This window comes from Strix aluco, chromosome 1 (genome assembly GCF_031877795.1).
Source record: "Strix aluco isolate bStrAlu1 chromosome 1, bStrAlu1.hap1, whole genome shotgun sequence".
In the NCBI taxonomy this organism is placed as follows: Eukaryota; Metazoa; Chordata; class Aves; order Strigiformes; family Strigidae; genus Strix; species Strix aluco.
The window spans coordinates 49,883,918-49,904,582 of record NC_133931.1 but is presented as its reverse complement, the minus strand read 5'-3'; positions in this window follow the sequence as shown (position 1 = coordinate 49,904,582).

Here is a 20,665-nt window from a genome sequence, read left to right as displayed (position 1 = left end):
TTAATTCTATAGGACAATGGGCTGCTACAATATACTGGAACTCCCTTTACAAAGGAGTGTAGGTGGCAGCACAGTGAGGCAGATACAGTCCCTTGGATCTCAAGATGCATCTTTCACAGAGACTTTCATGATAAACAGAAAAGGTTGCTTGCTCACAAAATAACATAACTACAGAAAATAAAATATCCAGGGAAGCTATTGCATGTTCCCATCTGCAAGCATTCTAGAAATTTCAAAATTGATCACAAAAACCTTCAGAATCAACTATTTGTGAAAATCTTTTTCACTTCTTAGTTAGGGTATTGCTGTCTTCCCCATTGATTCTTTTTTTTCTTCATATTTTTAGAAAGAAGTAATATTTCTGAATAGAAGAGATCAAAAATTCAAGAAAATTCAGGAAATATGTTTTTCTTAGTTTGAGTTTTCAGGAATGTGCTGAATTCAGAATGATATTTCCTCTTTTATTTAAAGTATCTTCCTCTCCCAGGTAAAATCAACTTTTAGACCATGTTTTCTGCTAAAAAATTTTTTGTTTATGCCTCAGAAGCAAATGAAAACAGACTTATAAAATTACTTAAAATTATTTTTATCCCCCCTGAATTATTTTAAAGAGAAGATTAAATCTCACCATGTGACTTTAAATAGCTGCAGTGTGAGAAAACAATATTCAGCAAGAAATGTTAATATAAGCAAAGTAATTGCGTTGCTATATAGCTGGAAGGGAAATCCTAAAGGGAATGATCTTGATTTGAGAGATAAAGACCTGCAATTGTGCTGTATTTCATACTTAGCAGTATGTCCAGATGACTGGATAACACATTTGAGAGAATTATTCCATCATATTGCTTTTGGAAGGGTTGCTAGTTATTGCATTCTAAGGCCTTCATCATCTAAGTTTAATTTTTGGAGTTGTTCATATACTTGTCAGTATAGGTATTTTTTTAGCGAGTGCTGGAAGTAATGACTGTTTATGACATGTCCTACTTACATAACGCCCCTTTTTCTAACAAGGTCATAGCATAGTCATGTATAAAAATTGCACATTCTTTCAACAAAAAGCAGACGCAGCTGGGAAGAGAATTTCAATTTTGAGTAAACATTTGTATGTGCGGTGCACAGTTCCACAAACAGCTTCCAGCCTACTGTAAGTGTTCTGCCTTTTAGCTCTGGGTGGGGTTTTATAGCCACCATAAACTTCACCCTCTAATAGATAAAAGACGCAAACACAGATGGATGATGAGATTGATGATGGTGCTCTCCCACGGCTGCCCTCTCTTCCTTCCCCAGCGAGTACTGGGAGATGACACATGTGCCCACACAAGGCATGTGAGAGGTTTTCTCCTGTTTTAACTCCATCTGCTACATAGGTGGATTGTGTCTGGTATCGACGGGCAGTCCTGGTGCTGCCTCTCTCACCACAGATGACAAGTTGCTCCATCTGCCTTCCAAGGCAGCGACTTATCCTGTGTGCTCCAGACCCCCATGGGAACATCCCCAGGTCCTGCAATGGAGCTGAGTGGTAGAGCAACAGGCCACAGGCATCTGCCCTTTGCTTCTACCCACCATTACTCTTGGTATGGCCATCAGCTGGTAAACACTCTGTGTACGTACAGTTTCAACTGAGGAGTTGTTCTTGGATCAGCTAGTTAGGATTAGGAGAAAATGAAGAACCAGGTTCCTTACTCTCACTGTCTAACAGCCTCTGCTGTGACAATGAGAAAGGACCTGCCAACCCTTCCACTCACTCCACTATGTTTAATTCCAGTTATGTCATACCCCAAAAAGATGACCTTGTTGCTCTAAACACCTCAGACAGTAATTGCATCTGCCATTCTATTATATGGTTTCCAAAAATTAAACAAACTTTTCTATATGGAAAGTCCTTCTATTTCTTAGTGGTTGCCTGATTGCAAATCCCTTCATTTAGTTCAGGTATTATACCTAAGTTCTGAAGTACTGAATATTGACTTTTTTCTCATTCTTTTTTAAAAAAAATTATAACTTGATGTTCTTGAAACATCTCAATGTCAAGTCATTCGCTGAGCAATCCATAACTCACTTGATACCCTCTCTGTGTTTGTAATGAGCAGTTGAAATTCCGTATTAAAAAATGTCAATTAAATAAGTGTTAAATTGGGCATAAAAAGAAATCAGAATGTGGGAGATAATATGGGGTCAGAATAATGGTAGCTGAATGGTATAATTCTTGTAGTATTAGTGATTGATGATCAATAGAAACAACAACAAAAAAAAAAGGCAGATCAAAAACCTAAGGCAGGAACTGTCAACATTCATGTCTCCGAAATCAGAAGCGAAAAGTCTGTGCCTAAATATATATAAATTTCTTAGATAAATTAGGTCCCTTTACTTTTCCTCTGCCCATATGTTGACATTATCCATGATCTCAAGTCCTTTTTCCATGTGTCTTATGCTTGTGGGTTTGTTCACAGCAGCACTGCTTCTGTCAAATTATTTCTGAGACTCACATCTTAAGCCCTTAACTGAAATTTCTGACTGTGTCTTTATCGCTTCTTGACTATTATATGTGTCTTTGCAACCTTCTTAGATAACCATTCCCTGCCTCATGGAGGAAATCTTTAGTTCTTTTCAATGCAGGGGGGAACCAACACTTTTTTCACTGGAATGTAAAAACAGAACTATGTCAGAAAAACTTGCCAAATAGTTTGGAAAGAAAAATGGAGCAATGCAAATAGTTAGACAGTATATACACACTTTTGCTGATTCACCTGTAAGTTGACAATAGCAAAACCCACCCAACAGTTGCAGGGGAACACAGCACACAGTGCCTACAAGCCTGAAGCAGGCACTGCTGTAGCTCTCAGTATTACTGTCTTCCTCCCAGCTGTAGTTCAGACCTTGCTCTAAATGTTGGATTGTGAAAGTTAGTATGTCCTAGAGAAACCAGCTATCCCTTGGTCCAGCAGAAGCCCTGACACAGAAGGAGTACTCTGGGGCAAATCGTTTTTGTTTCAGCTACATTTCAACTAAATGGAAGAGAAGCCAGATGAGATATGAGTGGACATGGAAGGACTACAAGACACATGGCCCTAGGCAACCCTGGGACAAGTTAGGTTTCCTAACCACAGGAGGAATGCTTATGCTCTCTATCTTCAGGATGGAGCATTTAGAGCAGAGAAATGAATACTGCAAGCTTAAAAGGGCCAGGAAGCCAAGAGAGGAATGGCCTGTGTTCTGAAGTCTCCCTTGCTAACCCTCTCACAACAACCTTCCATCTGAGGGATGTAACAAAGCATTTGCACATCTTTTAAAAGTGGAAGAGACGATCCTGAACTTTCAGAAATCAAAGTTAGCAGGAATTATCTATTGTATATAACATGAAGATTATTTTAATGACAAAGCTAACAAACAACTAAACTACCTTCTCCACAATACAATGAAAATTTATAAAGTTTGCTGAAAATGATCAACAGTTTAGTAAAACCCAGCCCCAACTCATCAATATTCATTGGATGCTTAATGTTATTTTTCTAGCAATTTCCCTCACTTGGCACTGGCTTGATACTAGTGAATAGAAATATTTCTGCAGTTGCAGATCACTGTTCCACCTCATCAGCAACTGGCTGCTACTTCTACCAAACTGACAGAGGCATTTCCCCTTCCCTTGGCATGAAAGCCTATTTTTGCCTGCCTAAAGAAATGTGAGGTTATACAGCCATGATTCTGAAGCCAGCCTATCTAACTTACAGATATGGCCACCATCATATATTATAACAGAAGCTTTTATGCCATCAGAATGAGAAATTACATATAATTAATATTATATTTTTGTTCTTATACATCAAACTTTTTAAAAAATTTCTCCCCCAGCAAGGAAGTTTTTTCAAAATTTTCTTGTTAGTCTTATACAGAATAATGGTCATTTTGGGTCTACTAAAATCCAGAAAATTGTCTTTTCCCATGGAAACACTGTACTGTCTATCGCATAAGAAATGCTGTCAATATAGTCATAGTACTTCTATGTTCTTGAAATACAGAAAACCTTTTTAATAGAGAGATGAAACAGCTTGAAATTAATAAAAACTGGGAAGTCCAAAGCATTAACAGAGTTCTAGTAATCTGCCAGTTTTCCTTGAAGAACTCGATAGCTGAAGGTTATGAAATAAACAGTGCAGACAAGCAGCTTTTCGCTATGGTCTGGCTTGCAATTTGCACCTCTAAAAAAGCAATATTCTTTTTTCCTTGTCTTGATTCCTTCTAATCAACATGTCTCATTCCACTTCATGGCTGGCACTTTGGATGCAAGAATCTAAATTTTCATTCAGATATGCTAAAAGCAACACGACCTCCTGATGAACCTCTTCACACACACCCACCCACACCCACCCCCACCCCTAAAAGAAATCAACAATTTTGAATTCATTTGTTCTCTGCTTGGGAATGGACTGATTTGCTGACCTAAACATGAGGGTACCTATAACTTTTGAATACTGACATAGTTTTTTGCTCATGCATTGGTTAAAAAAAGAAATTTAAATATAATTTTACATCAGCAAGCTGAAAACCACTGTTTAAATAGCTGATTTTTATCTTGTTTTGCATAACCTTTTTTCCAAAGGAAATGTTGATGTCTTTTGCTTTTGCAGGTTGTAATCTACTCACATTTGTTTAAGCAAGTTATGTACAGCGGGCCTCAGACCTTCTTCTAGTGTCAGAGGAAGGCTGGCACATTAATACATGACCACGCTTACAGTGCATGGGCAGTAGAGGATCTCTGAGAGTTCCTTTGGTCCCTACCCTACACCTGGATGTGCACTTACCTGGTGGCAGCATCCCCAGGAAAGAGGATAACTTGGACAAGGCTTCTGCCAACAGAGTGTTTCATCTGCCTCACAGGTTGCTCCTGAAAAATCACTAGGAAAGACAGTAGTAAGGAATGGGCTGTGAACCAGGGGATCTGTCTTGACAAACTGCACAAAACCTGCAGGTCAAATCTTCCTCATTCAAACACTGAAACAATAAATAGTATTTATTCTTATTCTCTGCTCCCAATATTTCTATCCTATTATAAACTGTGAAAGCACCTCATTGATTATTTGCCAGGTGCTAGTTCCTTTCTTACTCGTGATTTGGACCAAGTTGGACAGCAACTGGAGCTCAATTAGCATTCACAGAAAGAAAGAAAAAACTACCTGAAATATACCAAAGATATTTTTTAAATGGGGGAAAATAGCCTCACATTTAAAACTAGTTGACTTTTTAAAGAAGGGGAACAATATCTACAAGTGAATTGAACAGCAGTAGTTCCTTCTGTTCACAATCTTGTTAAGCTTTCAGAAGTGGCAGTAGAACTCCTCCTCTTCCCCTCCCATTTTTTTGAGAGATCTGAGGAGGAATATCAGCCTCTTTGCTTTTTCAACTCCCAGTTGATTTCTCAAGTTTGAGTTAAATAGTCACTGAACAGAATGAAGAAAGTGCAGTGAAATGAAAAAATCATCTTTGTCCTGCAAGAGGCTAGTGCTGTCAAAAGCCAGTTTAGCACTTCAGCACACTCTGGTTCCAGGCTCTTAGCTGTATGAGCCATGCATATAATGTCTGGGCTGTTTTTGACAGCAAACTGATATTTCCACAGGGTTTTATTTCCTGGAGATATTATCAGTTGAGACATTGTCATTGCTTGCCATATTTTCACAGGTCATTGTACGTAGCCTTGCTTTTAACACAGGCAAAACTAAACTTTCAGAAATATGAATTTTCTTTTACATTGGTTGCCTTCTTTTCTAAATCTGCCCTTCAAACAGTTGGCACTTGTTTAAGAAAAAGACTAGCCTTCAAATTGGAACTGCAGGGGACTGTAATGCTGAGGCACACAAACAAGCTGCAGGCACACAGTTTGCATCTGAAAGCAAGACTAGCTGCATCTGTGGTTTACTCTCCCTCAGCTAATTAATGCCTTCACAAGCAGGACTAAGTAACTTGTGTGCAACTCCATGACAAAGTATTATTCAATGCTGGACAGCTGCTAGACAATCTGTATGATCTCTCACCACATTTTGCAGATTTAGTGACTTTGGTCCTGCTCACTGCAGATATGCAGTAAATATGCTCTTAGTATTCTGCCAAGCATCTGTATAGACTTAAACATCTGTAGAACAGGAGCTTAAATGGATTGTGTAATATAATGAACATCAGGCTACATAATTACCCTTTATTTACTTGTAACAAATCAGTTACTACAAAGAATTGTATTTTCTACACTGAAAGTGCTGCATCAATTAGATTGGAAACTGCACTTGTATTAGTTCTGTCAATGAGCAGTATAATTTCAAAGTGGACAGGGTAAGTATAGGGACACAGAAAATAGATTTTTTCTTTTGAAGAGTTGGCACTAGTACACCAAGTCTTTGCAGTAATTCCAAAGAGTTATTGATTTTGGAGCCAAAAAGAACCATTGCATTCATTTGGCTTGACCTCTCGCACAACAGAGGGGTTTGCACAGCAAATTCTCCAATAAACCCAGTAGGTTTTTTACTTTGTTTTTAAAAGACCATTAAAAAAGTGCCCTAAAGTGATGAGGGAACTGCAATCTGCAAGTTCAACTCATGATGTAAAATAGAAGTGAATAAAGTGAATTTGATACTTCTGGCTCAGATTGAGTTGAGTCCCACATTTAGAGTCTGCCATATTTTCACATAACTTCTGACCTTTATTCTGTCAGTCAGAAAAATCATTCCCCTTCTCAGTAGTACTGGAGTGAAGAGAAAACACCACATTTAAGACTCATTTATTCTTGGGCAGTATGTGTGAGTAGTGCCAGATGGAGTATGCAGAATTTAATGTCCACACCAACGCTATGGAGTGACATAGCTATGATCTAGATTGATCCAACAATCCATGTTGCTGTTTGAAAAAGAGAACAAAAGAGATCTAGGAAATGGGAATAATGCACTGAAACATTGCCAGTCATCTGAGTGCACAGAGAACATGAAGCAATGGCTCTAAAGAATAAAATGTCTTGCATGCAACTCTGCTCAGCACAGCCTTGCAGAGGACTGTGGTACGCAGTATGAGAACATTGAGGCTTTCTTGGTCCATTTGTCTAGGGAGAATTCACCAAAATAAGTTACCTGATTAGGAGAGTACAAATGTCACTATGACTTTGTCTGGAGGGGAATACAAAATACGGGACCTCTTACACCTTTCCACCCTTCTTCAGACTGGGCCTTCACAGTCCATCCCTACCCTTGCTATTCAATGTAGGAAGAGGAGCTGGAGATATTTTGAGTCAAGGGGTGTCTGCCTTGCTTTCATTCAGCTCTGTTTTTTTGAAAATTGAGGAACTGTAAAGCTTTATGAAGCAAAATAAACAAATTAAGAATTATTCACAGGCTCTTTCACCCATCTGCTCAGCTCAGAAATGATCTTGTTTCTCCATGAAATCTTAACATTTAGAGTGACTGAACTTGGCAGGAGTGGACTATCTAATGGGGTGAGATCCTGATGCAACCTGCCCTACCCTAAGGACTCCAGGGTGGTGCTGGGAGTACTCCACTGCCTGGGATTTAACTGAGCTTTCCTATTGCTAAAGAAAACCAAAAAGATCACCTGTAGTCAGAAGTGTTTTTCCTTTATTCCTTTGACATGCATCCCCAATGATGCAGAAACAAACAGCTAGAAACACTAACAATAGAATAATCTTACAGTGAAGCTCTAACGACACTCTTAGGTTTAATACTGAAAAACGTAGTTTCTCAATCATTACAGAAGATTGCATTATGTATATTGCAGCTCTGTAAAATACCTAACAGTCCAAGGACATTTAAAAATCATTAAAAGAATTATCAGAAGAAATATCTTTGTATTTAAGTTCTACCTTTTCAAGTAAAATGGCTGTGTCAACTGAACTCATGTCAAGGCAAACAACTTTTTACAGGATATACATGTACCTCAAGAGAGTATTTACAGCACTGGAAACTACACAATGGTATTTCAGTGCCCTGTGATATTTGATACCTTTGATCCTTTTATCTGTTTTGTATCTACTGCAGAAGAGATGGCAAATTATTGAAAGCATGAGACCTTAGATGCATCTGTAAAATCCGAGTGCATGCACCTGTCATACATAAAATGCATCGTTTTGGGTTCCAGTTGGCATTTGAACATGAAAAATGGGTATCTTTGCATTCTGAGCAGCTTATGAACCCAGTTGTAGTTATCAATTTTGCATGCACATAGGCTCTTTAAGTACTAAATGAGACATGCTATTCAATAGGGATAAGCAGTAAAATATCTATACTTCTGAGCAAATCCAATAAATAATGTGTCTTGTGTTCAGAACAAGTCAGGAAAATGTTTAATTCCTGAAATACAATTCAGCTACAATGTTTTCATAATAAACTGCATGTGTCTTAAAAATAATGTTACTAAATCATAATTTAATTCCTGTATTCTAAGCAGGACTACTAAAGTGTCCATATGTTACCTGTCATATACTGGATTTTTAATTCTTGTTCTTTTCTTGATCCCTAGATTACATGGCTGTTACATTCTCCAACTCCCAAACACAGTCCTTCTGTTCAAGCTACAGAGACTCATATTTTCAGGTCTGGAAATGGCTGGTTCACTCCCTCCTAGCAGTTAAGATGGTAGTTGCTAAGCATGCATATGTCTTAAACCAGTAAATTGTACGGTCATATCACTGCAACTCTATACCTCCTCAACCACTGGTCCCAGCTGTCAAAAGTACATGTCATATTTTAAAATGTAGTCTAAAGTGAGAAGGGACGGTTATTAATGCTGCTGAAGAACTACTGCATCATCCTTCTCTACTGATGAGGTAAATCTTCTGTCATTAGCAATTAGATCAGAAAGATGGAACTCAGTTCTTAAATTCCAACTTTATTCCTTCTGCTGGCCTTGTCAGAAAGCAGGTACTGGATAAGAAGGACCTACTGCAATTCTTGTGATACTATGATTTTGAAAATCTTAGCAATTGAAAAGAAACAAGCAAATAGAAAAAGCCTTCTTTATGTTACTTTTAGGTGCCATTTTAACCAGAATATCAGCAATTTCAGTGACAATGGTTCTGTGACACCTGACACCAATCGTATGAGACATATTCTACTGCTTTGGGTCCCCCAAGTCCAGGTTGGTTCCCTGTCAACATTTCTGTTCAATGCCAGTGGCAGCAGACTGTGGTAAAAGTCTAATGCTTTCATTATTAAAAATATTGTTTTCAAAAACAAAAAGATTTGATTGTGATAGGTGGATCTTTCTGGTACAGTGAAGTAAGAGGATAGATAAATGGACATGATACAACCAGTACCTTCTGGTGTACATACTTTTTGGTAAATAAGACACTCTGCGACCAAAGAGGAAGATAATTTATAGTAATCAGCTCTGCAAACCTTGCTCCTGTCATTGCTGTTGCTCTGTGATAGCAGATGAAGAAACAGTAATGGCAGTAAAGGTGCAGCAGTTTCAATTCAGCAGATGTATAGCTATCTTGCAGGACAGGAACATTGCACACTAGAAAATAGGTTGCATTTTCATCTTCACTCCTTTACTTCCCCTTTTATAAGTCCAAATTTTTTTCCTTCTCAATTATACATATATGTATACATACACAAATAACCTTTATTTACTGCATGATGAAGCAGTTACATGAAATGCAACATTCACAGCCATACTGTGTATCTACCTTTTTAGCCAGAGGAATGTGTTACGCCAGTTCCATGCACGCATTGAGCCAAGATGAGCTGAGGTTACCAGCAGCAGAAGTATAGAAGATATAGGCCAGGTAAATTTGTTTTTACTAGTGTACTGGGAGACTTTCTATGTTTAAATATAGAGCTGTATTTTATGTTTTATTGAAATATTCCTTCTTTTTAACAGTTACTGTTTTATCAAATCCTGCAGCCTCAAGAGCTCCTGATGATGTCAATGGAAGTTTTGTGTAGACAGGGATTTGGGGATTTAGCTCATAATAGAAAAGATGATTGATGTGAGTATGAATACAGATGCATTGATCTGTTGATCTGTCCAAAACCAGTCTGACACAGGTCCAGTTGGCAGAGACCAACATGAGGATACAAAAATATGGGCATTTATCTCCTGGGACTTTACAAGCCTGCCGCTTGAACCAACAGACTGCATAACATCCTAACGTACTTGGTCAGTGCAGCAGCCAGCAAGATTACCATTCATAGACTTTGAAATGAAACACCCTTCACCCTGTTTATGCTTCATGCATGATTAAGTGCAAACAAAGCAAGTCATATCGGGACAACAATCTGTCAAGGAGAGGAACCCTTTGCACAATGATAAAACAAACATCTAAAAACATTTTCAGTGTAAAACCTCTTGTGTTGTTTACAGACTATTACATAAAAACTGTGTTAAAAGGTCATTAAGGCTGAAAGGTAAGCTTCTCAAAGTCAGGAAACAATGGAATTGAGACTGCCTGTGAAAACAAAATTTTGTTGTTCTGCTAATATTCATTATTACCCAGTAATTAGATAGCTGCATGCTGTATCTTTGCATAGGACCCAGGCCTTCTTCAGAGCAAAGAATTGATGGTGCTCAGTGAATGAGAAGCTATTCAGTATTTTGGTTTAACTTCATTATTCAGTGAGTTTTTAATTATTTGTGCACATACTTATGTACATGCAATTTAATGCCGCTTCATACTCCAGCATCCCTTATGTCATGTCATAAGTTGATGAGAGGTCAAAGCAGGGTCAGCTGTAAGACAAGATATGATTGCTCACAACCTTCCTGGGCAACCTGCTCCACTGCCTGGTTATCCTCTTTGTAAAAAAGTTTTCCTTAAATCCAGTCTCAGCCTCTCCTTATTTCACTTATCACCATCAGCTCTTGTCTTCCCATCATGCTGTGAAGAGCCTGGCACTGGGTCTTTCATAACCTCTCCATAGGTGCTGGGGGCTGCTGTTAGGTGCTTCTGAAGACGCTTCTTCTGCAGGCTGAGCCAGTCCTGGTCCCTCAGCTTCTTGTCACAGGGCAACTGCTCAAGTCCCAACTGTCCTGGCGACCCTCTGCTGAACTCCTTTCACTTTATCTAACTCTTTCCTAGACTGGGCAGGGACGCAGAAAAGGACACTGTGCTCTAAATGTAGTGTAATAAGTGTTGAGTAGAGATGGAGAATCACTTCCCTGGATCTACTGCCCATGCTCTGGTTAATACAACCCAGGATACTTTTGACCTTCTTTGATGCCAGTGCACACTTTTGGCTCGTGCTCAGCCTGCTGTCCCCTGGGACCCCCAGGTCCTTTCCTGCAGAGATGCTCCCCGGGCAGTCAGTCCCCAGGCTATGCGGCTGCATAGGGTTCTTCATTCACAGGTGCAGAGCTTTGCATTTGTCCTTGCTGAATTTCATAAGATTCCTGTCAGCCTATTTAGGTCCCTGTGGATGGCAGCTCTGCTCTCAAGCGTATCAACCAGTCCCTTCTAATCTGGTATGATATGCAAACTTGACAAGAGCACATTCCATCATCTCCTCTAGAACATCGATAAAGATAAGGATGGCCCCCCAGGATAGTTCCCTACAGTACTCTAATAGTTACAGGTCCACCAGTAGAGCAAATCCATTAGAGCCTACCTTGTGTGACCCATCATCCAACCAGTGTTTTATCCATCTAGTTATGAATCCACCCAGACCATAATGCCCTGTGAATGCTACCATCACCATGTTCACAGCAAATGGATGCTGGGCAAAGGCATTTGCACTGCTGGAAGAGTCTCCCTCTGCTCTGCATCTCTACAAACCTATCAGAAGGCCTCCTGCCTGTACTTCACTTAGGTCATGAACACTGGCGCTGCCGCACACTCCTCTCCATGTCCTCTCTCATAACAAATAAACAATATTCCTTTTTTATATTGTGCAGTACATGGTCTTATGACTCATTTACTGCATGCTTTTCAGTTCTTCTGATTAAAGATGTAGCTATTTCAGTACAGGCTTTTCTGTGGAGCTCACTTCTATCACATGTGAGTAGCAATGCTTTAATCTCTGTAGCCTGCAGGAGAAGTAAGGTTGTTGATATGGAATTGCTCTGAGGTAGACTTTTCTCTGTTGATTTCAAGTTACGTTTAAAATGTGTAAGTCTGATTATTCACAGGATTTAGCTTTATGTAGCACATTATGCATTCAGACAACAACTCTCAAAAGTTTTTAGTTGGGGCCAGGAATAGTCTCAGAGGCTAAATTTGTGCACCCAGGAAGTGAGAAACACATACTGAGAATTATTCATACATTCAGACATCTGGCTTTGGAGCTGTCAATCACCACCACTCCCCACTGACTGCACAGAGAATTTGGGCTCTGGATTTTGGACAGCTGTGAGAAGTTTGGTGTGATTTGCTCCTCATCACTCCAGAGCCTCTGGTAGACCCTAGCTCTCCAAGAGAGCACTGAAAGCTACACGAGCATGTTGTTGCAGTCCTGTCCTCCCTCAAGAGATGCCACCTTCTGCCATACATCAGCAGGCATCTTACAGATAAGAGCTGTTTTCAGTAGGTGTTCCTGCCTAATTCCCTGAACATAGTCCACCCATTCATTGAGCAGAGCAGAGGCCTTGGATTATACAGTTTATATATTACATGTATAACCAGGCAATTGAGGACTGTGACACAACATGTATACAGAGGTTTCCTGGATTGTCATCAAGTCTGATGACTTTCTTTAAAGTATTTGACTTTGGAAACCTCAGTAGAACTCCTTTCAATAGGTTTAAGCATTTTTTTCCTTAGGTAACTATTCATAAAACACCAGTTAAATTGCTCTACATTTCTTTCTCTCTTACTCTGGAGATGGTGTGCATGTGTGTAGATGTAAAACCTTTTAGGCTCCTTTACTTGCTGAAGTTAAGGTCTGTTAAACACTTTTTCAGAATGGCTTTCAACATAATAACTCATCTGAGGTGAGTCAACTAGAAGACAGAAGACTCAGATCTTTCTCAAAGCCTGAATTACCCAACAACAACAAAAAGAGGTGCATATCTGAGGTCAAGAGGAAGGCTATCAATTATATGGAAAGCTAAAGGAGGGAGTTATGGCTGGGATATAGAGACATGAGGAAACAGAAATTGATTCAGAGTTTTCACATAAAAGGGAAATGAAAAATCAGCATAAGAGAAATTCATGATATCCTACAAGAATGGGAAACACAGGTCTCAAATGAGTCAGACTCCAGCAAGACTTCCTATCTGTCTGAAGGTAGGTTCAGGATTAAATACTTGCAATGAAAGTACCTGCATAAAAATTCAGGCAGCTTCTTATTTTACCCAAGCCACTTCCACCAATAATAAATATCCATCTCAATAGCAGTGCTGTTCTGTACTCTTTTTAGAAGCATTTTCATTGGCCAAGGTAACCTGTGTCCATCACTGAAGAAAAATTTACATACTTGAAGCAGCTAGGAATTTATTGAGAAAGCCAGACAAGGATAAGCACGTTAGGGCAAAATTAAATTAGAACTGTGAAAGTGTAAGCTTCTTCTGGTTACAGGCTAAACAGTGTTGCAGCAAATTTTCATGCTTAAAGATTTCTTTTAAGAGAGACATGTGATGGATCTTGTCTTGCAAAAAAAAAAATGAGCCAATCTACAGTTCTCTAAAAGCTGGCACCGTGGTTAGCTTAACACATCCCCACTCTTTTATAAAATGAGCAGCTATAAAGTTATGGGACAGAGATAAAAGTAACCCCTCTGTACTAGGCACTTCAGCTACCAGTGAAACAGAAGGAAAAACAAATCACATGTTATTAACAGCAGGCTAAATTAATTGAGCTCTAGTGACAAGTGGCATATAACAAGAGGTTTATGAACTGAAGGTGAGTCAAAAATCCTTTGCTGTTACAGAATGCTGCAGACTGGTCATGTCAGCAATGTTTACAGACAGAAATGTCAGGGACATCAACCCATTAGGAATACTGTATTTAGAAATGATGGAGCATGCACCCATAATTTAGTTCTGCGCACTGAGTGCAGCACTAGAATGGATGGGGTAGTTTGGGTTTTCAGGCTTACAGTATCCTCAGATCACCTTTTCCACACAAATTACCATGTTTATCAATGGTTCCATCCAGAGCAATAGCTTTCAGGACTCATCTCACATTGCTTTTGAAAGAGCAGAAGCACACCACTGGGGGATAGAACTGGCTGGGAAAACTGTGATGGCACATTTCTATCTTTGGAATTTGGCAAAATAAAAGTGCTTGGTGGAAATGGTTCAATTTTGACTATGTTTGCACAGCTAAGTATTTGTTAAAGTTTGAAATAAACTGGGAGAGTTGAAATAAAGAGATTTCTTAAAATCTTGATTATTACATGAAACTGCAAATAAGAAAGAGCACATTGTGTCCCACTGTGACTGGCAATGGCCTCTGTAAAGGAAGAGTCCTTCCTTATCCTTTATGCTACTCAGGAGGTGTCAGCTAAACTACCACTAAACTACCAGCTAAACAGTCACTACCACATTTTGTAGGTATTACCAGAAGGTTAGTTTTCTGCATTTACATTTAATTTCTCTTACTGGCTTGAATCATTCAGAGAGATATATGTGAGAGTACCCTGGAGTATTGTGAATAAAAGGAGAGAGAAAATTCTCCTGGAGCAGCTGAAAAATAAGGAAAATTAAATAAAGGTGTTTGGGGGAAAGCAGCAAAGTCCTCTATATTTCTTTCTCTCTTACTCTGGAGATTATGTGTGTGTGTTTGTGTAGATGTAAAACCTTTTAGTCTCCTTTACTTGCTGAAGGTAGAGAAAAGCTGAGTTTCCTCTCTGGCAGACATACCAAAGGCTGACAGCACAGTGTATTATTCATTTGCACTGTATGAGTCATCTCCTGCTCCGTTAGTCAAAGAAAATTATTGTGGCCAAGGGGAAAGGTGAAAAATAGTCAAAAATAGAATTATAGGCCTCTCTGTACCGTATTTTGTTATCAAATTTACGAGCAGCCATGTGCCAGGACAAACAAGGAGCTGAGCTCTAGGACAGCAGACAACTAGAGGTGGTGTTTTGGGCCCTCATGTGCATACACACTTGTGGTCTTAATTTCTTCTCTCCAGAGTCCCAAACCTTGTACATCAAAACTTTCTAAGTACCATGTAAAAATTTGCCTTCCTAAATACGTTGTACCACTAAAACCACAAGATGAAAAATAGTTTTGGACAAATGTACCATCCCTTTATAACATTTCATTGGTAGGACTCAAAACATTATTAAACAGCAAAATGCCACTGAAATCCCAGTTATTCATAAAGGTGGAAAAAAGTCTCCCAGCTCAGTTCAAAGCCAGTCCACAGCTAAGCCGAGAGCAGAGCCCTGATGCCCCAATGACCAGAAATCCTCCCAAAGCTTACAATATCTCCATTTTATAATGATTGCTTTAGCCCTTATTGCATCAAAAGGTGGATCATTAAGATATGCAGCCAGATATAACTTTTAAGGAAAAGAAAGGTCTCTGTGCTAGGGCAGCTGTGTTGCAATCCTGAAAATGTGGATTTCTTCCCTAAATTTCCCATGTGGTTCTTAAGCAAACCTCTGTTTTTTCAGTTTGTTTTATGTACAATGGGGCTAAAAATAGCTTTCTAGCTCTCAGGCCTTTGCAGCCTGGGAAGTACTAAGGTGCTTTGAAGACAATAGTGTTGCTTAGAAACAAAAATAAAAACCAGAAATCCCTGATTTTGCCTCCCAAGGGGACTTGGAAACCAAAATAGTGCCTTAAGAGCATGTTTTTCCTGAAGTGCACCAACAAAGTTAGCTCACAGGCAGAAAATGGAGCCAGGCTGGGATGTGCTGTGCTTTGGAAGCTGTGTGGCCTGGCAGAGATCACTGCATCCCAAGCTGCCGCCACTGCACAGTCCACTGCTCCCAGCATCCCCACCATGCTTCTTCAGGTGCTTAGAGCTCCAGAGGCACCCCTGAACCTCCCAGCCCTCCCAGGTCTTCAGCAAGCTGAGTATGAAATAGTTATTACCAGCAGCTGCTCCACTGAGTGGGAGTCTGGTTTAAGTAATTCATTTTGATAACAATGTGTAGGTTAATTGATCAGTCATTAATTTTCTTGTTTTGTCATTTTTCCTAATTATCTCCATTACATAGAAGGTCTGCAAGGCATGTTCCTTGGTGAGTATGCCTACTTTTTATTGCTTTTTGCAGGAGTACAACATATGTGCAATTATTCAATGCTATTCCATCTCTCAGCATCCCCTTTGGTGCAGCATATTCCATTTCTGAACTCTTCTACACAATAGTTAACCTCTCTTCCCATGAGAAGTACTGGTTGAATATGCTGCAGCAGTAATTTGAGCATTGACAGAAATTTCAAGAAGCAAATACCTTTATCCAGACCTGGCAGCTTTTCCTGTGAAAATTCAGTTATGGGCTTGTGGAGACAACCAGGATCAACCACAGACCCAAATGTTCTTTTTCCTTTTTTAAGTCTAAAAAACAAAGCTAGTGAAGAGAATATTCTTCTGGCACAAATATTTATTGCAAAACCGTGCAGTGGCAGCAGGGTAACAGCAGATGGCACATCCAGGCGTCAGTCTCCTCTGGTGCTTTGCAAATGGACAAGTCTTCCTATGACTGCATATTTCTGCTCTAGATCCCATTGTTACTGTTACAAAGTGGGAGCTATGTCCTATCCTTTATGTATTATCTTGTTCTGGTGGGCTATAAGATGCAGGAGACTATCCTAGGCTCTAGGTGACATGAGGCTGAAGTGTAAGGAGGCAGAGGATTTGTGTGCCTGACTAAGCAGAGATGGTACAGCTTCCAGGAAAGGAAGGTACTGGTGGACAAGGGATGTATATGCACACCTCTGTGCAGGCATAGGGCACTGATCCCAGTTTATAAGAGGAGATTTCTGATTTAACTGCTGGAACAATTGCTTCAGCTGAACTAGATCAAGTTCCTGCAACACAAGTCAGCCAGGGGACCGAACTGGAAGGAAGGCAAGGCCTGCAGACACTAGGTGCATATTCATCTTTAAATAGCAAAGCTGCATGCCCCAAAGTCTGAAATCTTCCAAAGCCACAGGGACACAACTACAGTGCAGGGCATGCTCACTCCCTGTTATGTCTGTCCATGGGGTGTGCGATATGTGCTGGCCACGTGTTGTCCCCATGTTAGGAAGAATCCAAGTGTACACTGCTTTCCTTGCCCTGATTTCCTTGGGGAAGAACATAGCAGCTGGTAAGGAGCTGTGGTGCACTCCCCTGTTGTGCACTGATGGGAGGCTGAGGAGTATGGGGTGAGCTGCATAAAGCACCTGCTCTGCAATCTAGATATAGGGGCAAGGTTTTAATTTTTGATGGTAGAAAATCTATGCACACCAAGTTTCCTCTTACAGCCTGAAAAATAGGACCACACTGATCCTGTTGAACTGTGTAAGATTGCTTAGCAGAAAGGAAATGGAAGGAGTTCATGACTTTTTTTAAATTTCATTGTAAGAAAGGCAGCTTCATCTTGAAAAAGAAATTCATACGACACTAGCTAAAATAATCTATGATACTAGGATTAAGACATACATGAGTTGCAAGGAGATAAATACCCCTGTATTCCTCCTGAAGTTTCCAATTGGCCATTTAATGAGAAATGGTAAGAAAGAGCAAAACCTCTCTGGTCTTCTATGCAATTTTTTAATTAAGTGGCAGGACAAATTTTTGGAGTGTTAGATGTGGATGTTCAACATATTATCAACTCAGAAGCATATTCGTATAACAAACATATTTTCGTTTTATATCTCTCTAAATTTTCCCCCAAATTCCAGTGCCTCACCCCTCATACTTCCATTCCAGTGACAATTGCAACCTCTCCTCACTCTCCAGTTACCACATACCATTTTGTTTCTCTACAATACTGACACCAACCTACTCTTCAAACCTGTGTCCAAAAATTCTTACAAAACTACTATGGTTACCTCCCACAGAACCTCCACCTGAGATATGCTTCTGGACCTAACAGCTGGAGAAGTCAAGTCACTCCCTAAAAGACTTGGTAGGATCTGTGTGTCCAGGCCCATTGTAAATGTCATTCAGTGACCTCGGTGTCCGCAAAGGGAGGACCCAGGTAGTTCTCCAAACCAAAACCCTAGGGAAGGCATGGTAGTGTATCATTCCAGATAATCTAAGTGGAAGATTACGGAAGTTTTTTGCATTTAGTTGTCTGACTTGAAAGGATGGAGAACTGATTTTCTTCCCTGGACAGATATTGTTACTTTTCTGCAATGCAAGTACAATAGCAAAACAGTGCTTTAAATTTGCTTACATTTGGAGAGAGAAGCACAGACAAGCACTTGCATTGCAACAGCATCCCACTACCAGTCGTCCCTCTCACTGTTGTTTTAGAGTTTGCTACCAACTGTTTAATGCTGTGCTCTACTAACCATCATCATTACCCTATTTTTCTGTCTTTCACCCTTAATTACCCATGTTTCATCTGAAGAAGATGATGATAACTATGGAAATGCAACCATGTGTTTAGAGATACCAAGAATGCTCATAATGAAAGATTTACTCTGTGTGTTCAGTCTTACAAGTGAAGCAGCTGAGATCTTTCAAAGCAGTGATCTGCTCTGAAAAGCCAGCTGCTCAGAACCAGCATTTCCCCCAGCTGATGACCTTGCTCCTGCTTTCCCATCCTCTATGTCATATATCGTCTCCCTGTGTATTTAAATAATGTGCATTTTCAAGTCCCTCTATGCATCCCCCCTGCTATTACACTAATTCTTATGGGAAATATTTCTCCACTAGCCATTGCCCTTTTGAGGAACACATCCTTGAAAGACAACAGAGAGGCAGCTGTGGCAGTTAGATGGGTCGGACCTGAAGCAATGACGATGAGCACCCAGGCTTCTGGAGGAGCTCCAGGAATGAGTTTAGCCTGAGACTGGCTGCTTAAATCTCTGTATTGGCACTGTCCAAAACACCAAAGCTTTAGGAAAATATAGATAAGTTTTATGCATCTCTTCTAATAAAATGATGTTTGAGTCTTAAGGGGAAACCAAATAAACTTTCAAACTTAGTTTCCCGGAATTGCTAAGAAAGGAAAATCCCAGAGTCCCACAGATATGCATACTCAACTACCGTTGTTCTGAAACTGTCTGTAATACCACACTTCTATTTGACACTTTAAGGGAGTTTCTAATACTTCTTCGCTTGTGCTGTCTTTAGCAAGCCCTTTCAAGCACTACATAAACTTTGGTCTGTCTATAGTCTTAAAGTATTTCAGGGTATTAGGTTGCACTACTTTTATCATAAAACATGATCTCATTCTTGCAGACAGCCTAGTTACAGAGGAGGAATGCCATGTACTCTATGGCAATACAGAAATTCAGTTCTACAGCTACTGAATCTTCTTGTGCCTGTACCAGTTCCAACCCATTTAGTCACAAAAATTTTTTAAAATTTCTTTTGTTTTTGTTATGAGCATAAAATACTTTGGTTTCAGAACTAACTCCTGATTTCCAACTAAAAGTGACACTTGCTATTCCACAAGTTAAAATTGTGGGTCATCATTCCTCTTTAGAAACAAACTTTACCATACAGCTTTTAAAATTAGCAGAGTTAACTCGATATTAAATCAATGGCTCAGCAGATGGATAGATAAAATAAAACCAAGTCATATTCTATTAACTAAGGAGATATGAATGCTGAGACTGTAAACATGGTTAGATCCACTGTAGTTCTTCAATGCCACAGGCAAATGAATGAGTCAAGGGCAGTGGTCTCCGTGCAGACTTTTCTGTAAGGTGTGTTCCTCCACTTCAGCTATCCTTTTTTTTTTTTTTTTTTTTGCCTACTGCAGCTTTGCCTGTAGTTTGTTCCTGTCTTTTCTCTTTGATTTCAAAAATCTTCTCTAGCTTTTAGCGTAGCTCTCCCACACACTCATGACCTTTTAAATAATTAAAATGCTAACAGTTCATTCAAGCTATTATGCAACTCACTCTTCAAAGTAGCACGCGAAGGATCAAAACTGGGAGAAAGAAGACCTATCTGTGCTACTTGGTTTTGACTTGCTTTGTTTTCCTGACAGACTCTGTTTGAGGAGAACTGAGAAGTGTGCTTTTTTACTGGTTCAATGCTCAGAAACTCTTGGTGTCGTGTCATTATTCATCGTTTCTGTTTTGATCATTTAAACAATCTTTTCATGTTCTTTTCCTCCTGGATATATTATCTGACATGCAACAACCAGAGTTTTCATAAAGCTCTTTGGTGCCTGTGGGTACACATGTAGCTGATGCCTGTTTAAAAGGCAGTTTCACAGCCTTCGGAGGTATGTTGCATCATCCAAAAAAACAATTGCTGCACTAGAAAGCTCAAGACACTCTTAAAATCATCTACTCAAAACAGTGACATAACTTGGGAGGAGAGATAGAATCTAGGCAAAGTACAGTGTCAAATTAAATACCCGGACTTCTAAAAACACACCATTGATTTAGTTATATAACAAATCAACAGAAACCTAGAAACTGATAAATTTAAAATGAAGAAATTATTTAGAACAAAAAGGTTGGTAGATTTAAAAAACAAGAGTTACAGAATCCTCTTCAACTTGGCTAAATAAATGAAAGTGAAAAGAAGGCTAAACTAGGTTCCCACAAAAGTGACCAAATTTTCAAAAATGCTAATACAGTCACTTCATTACAATTAATGAGAAGTGTC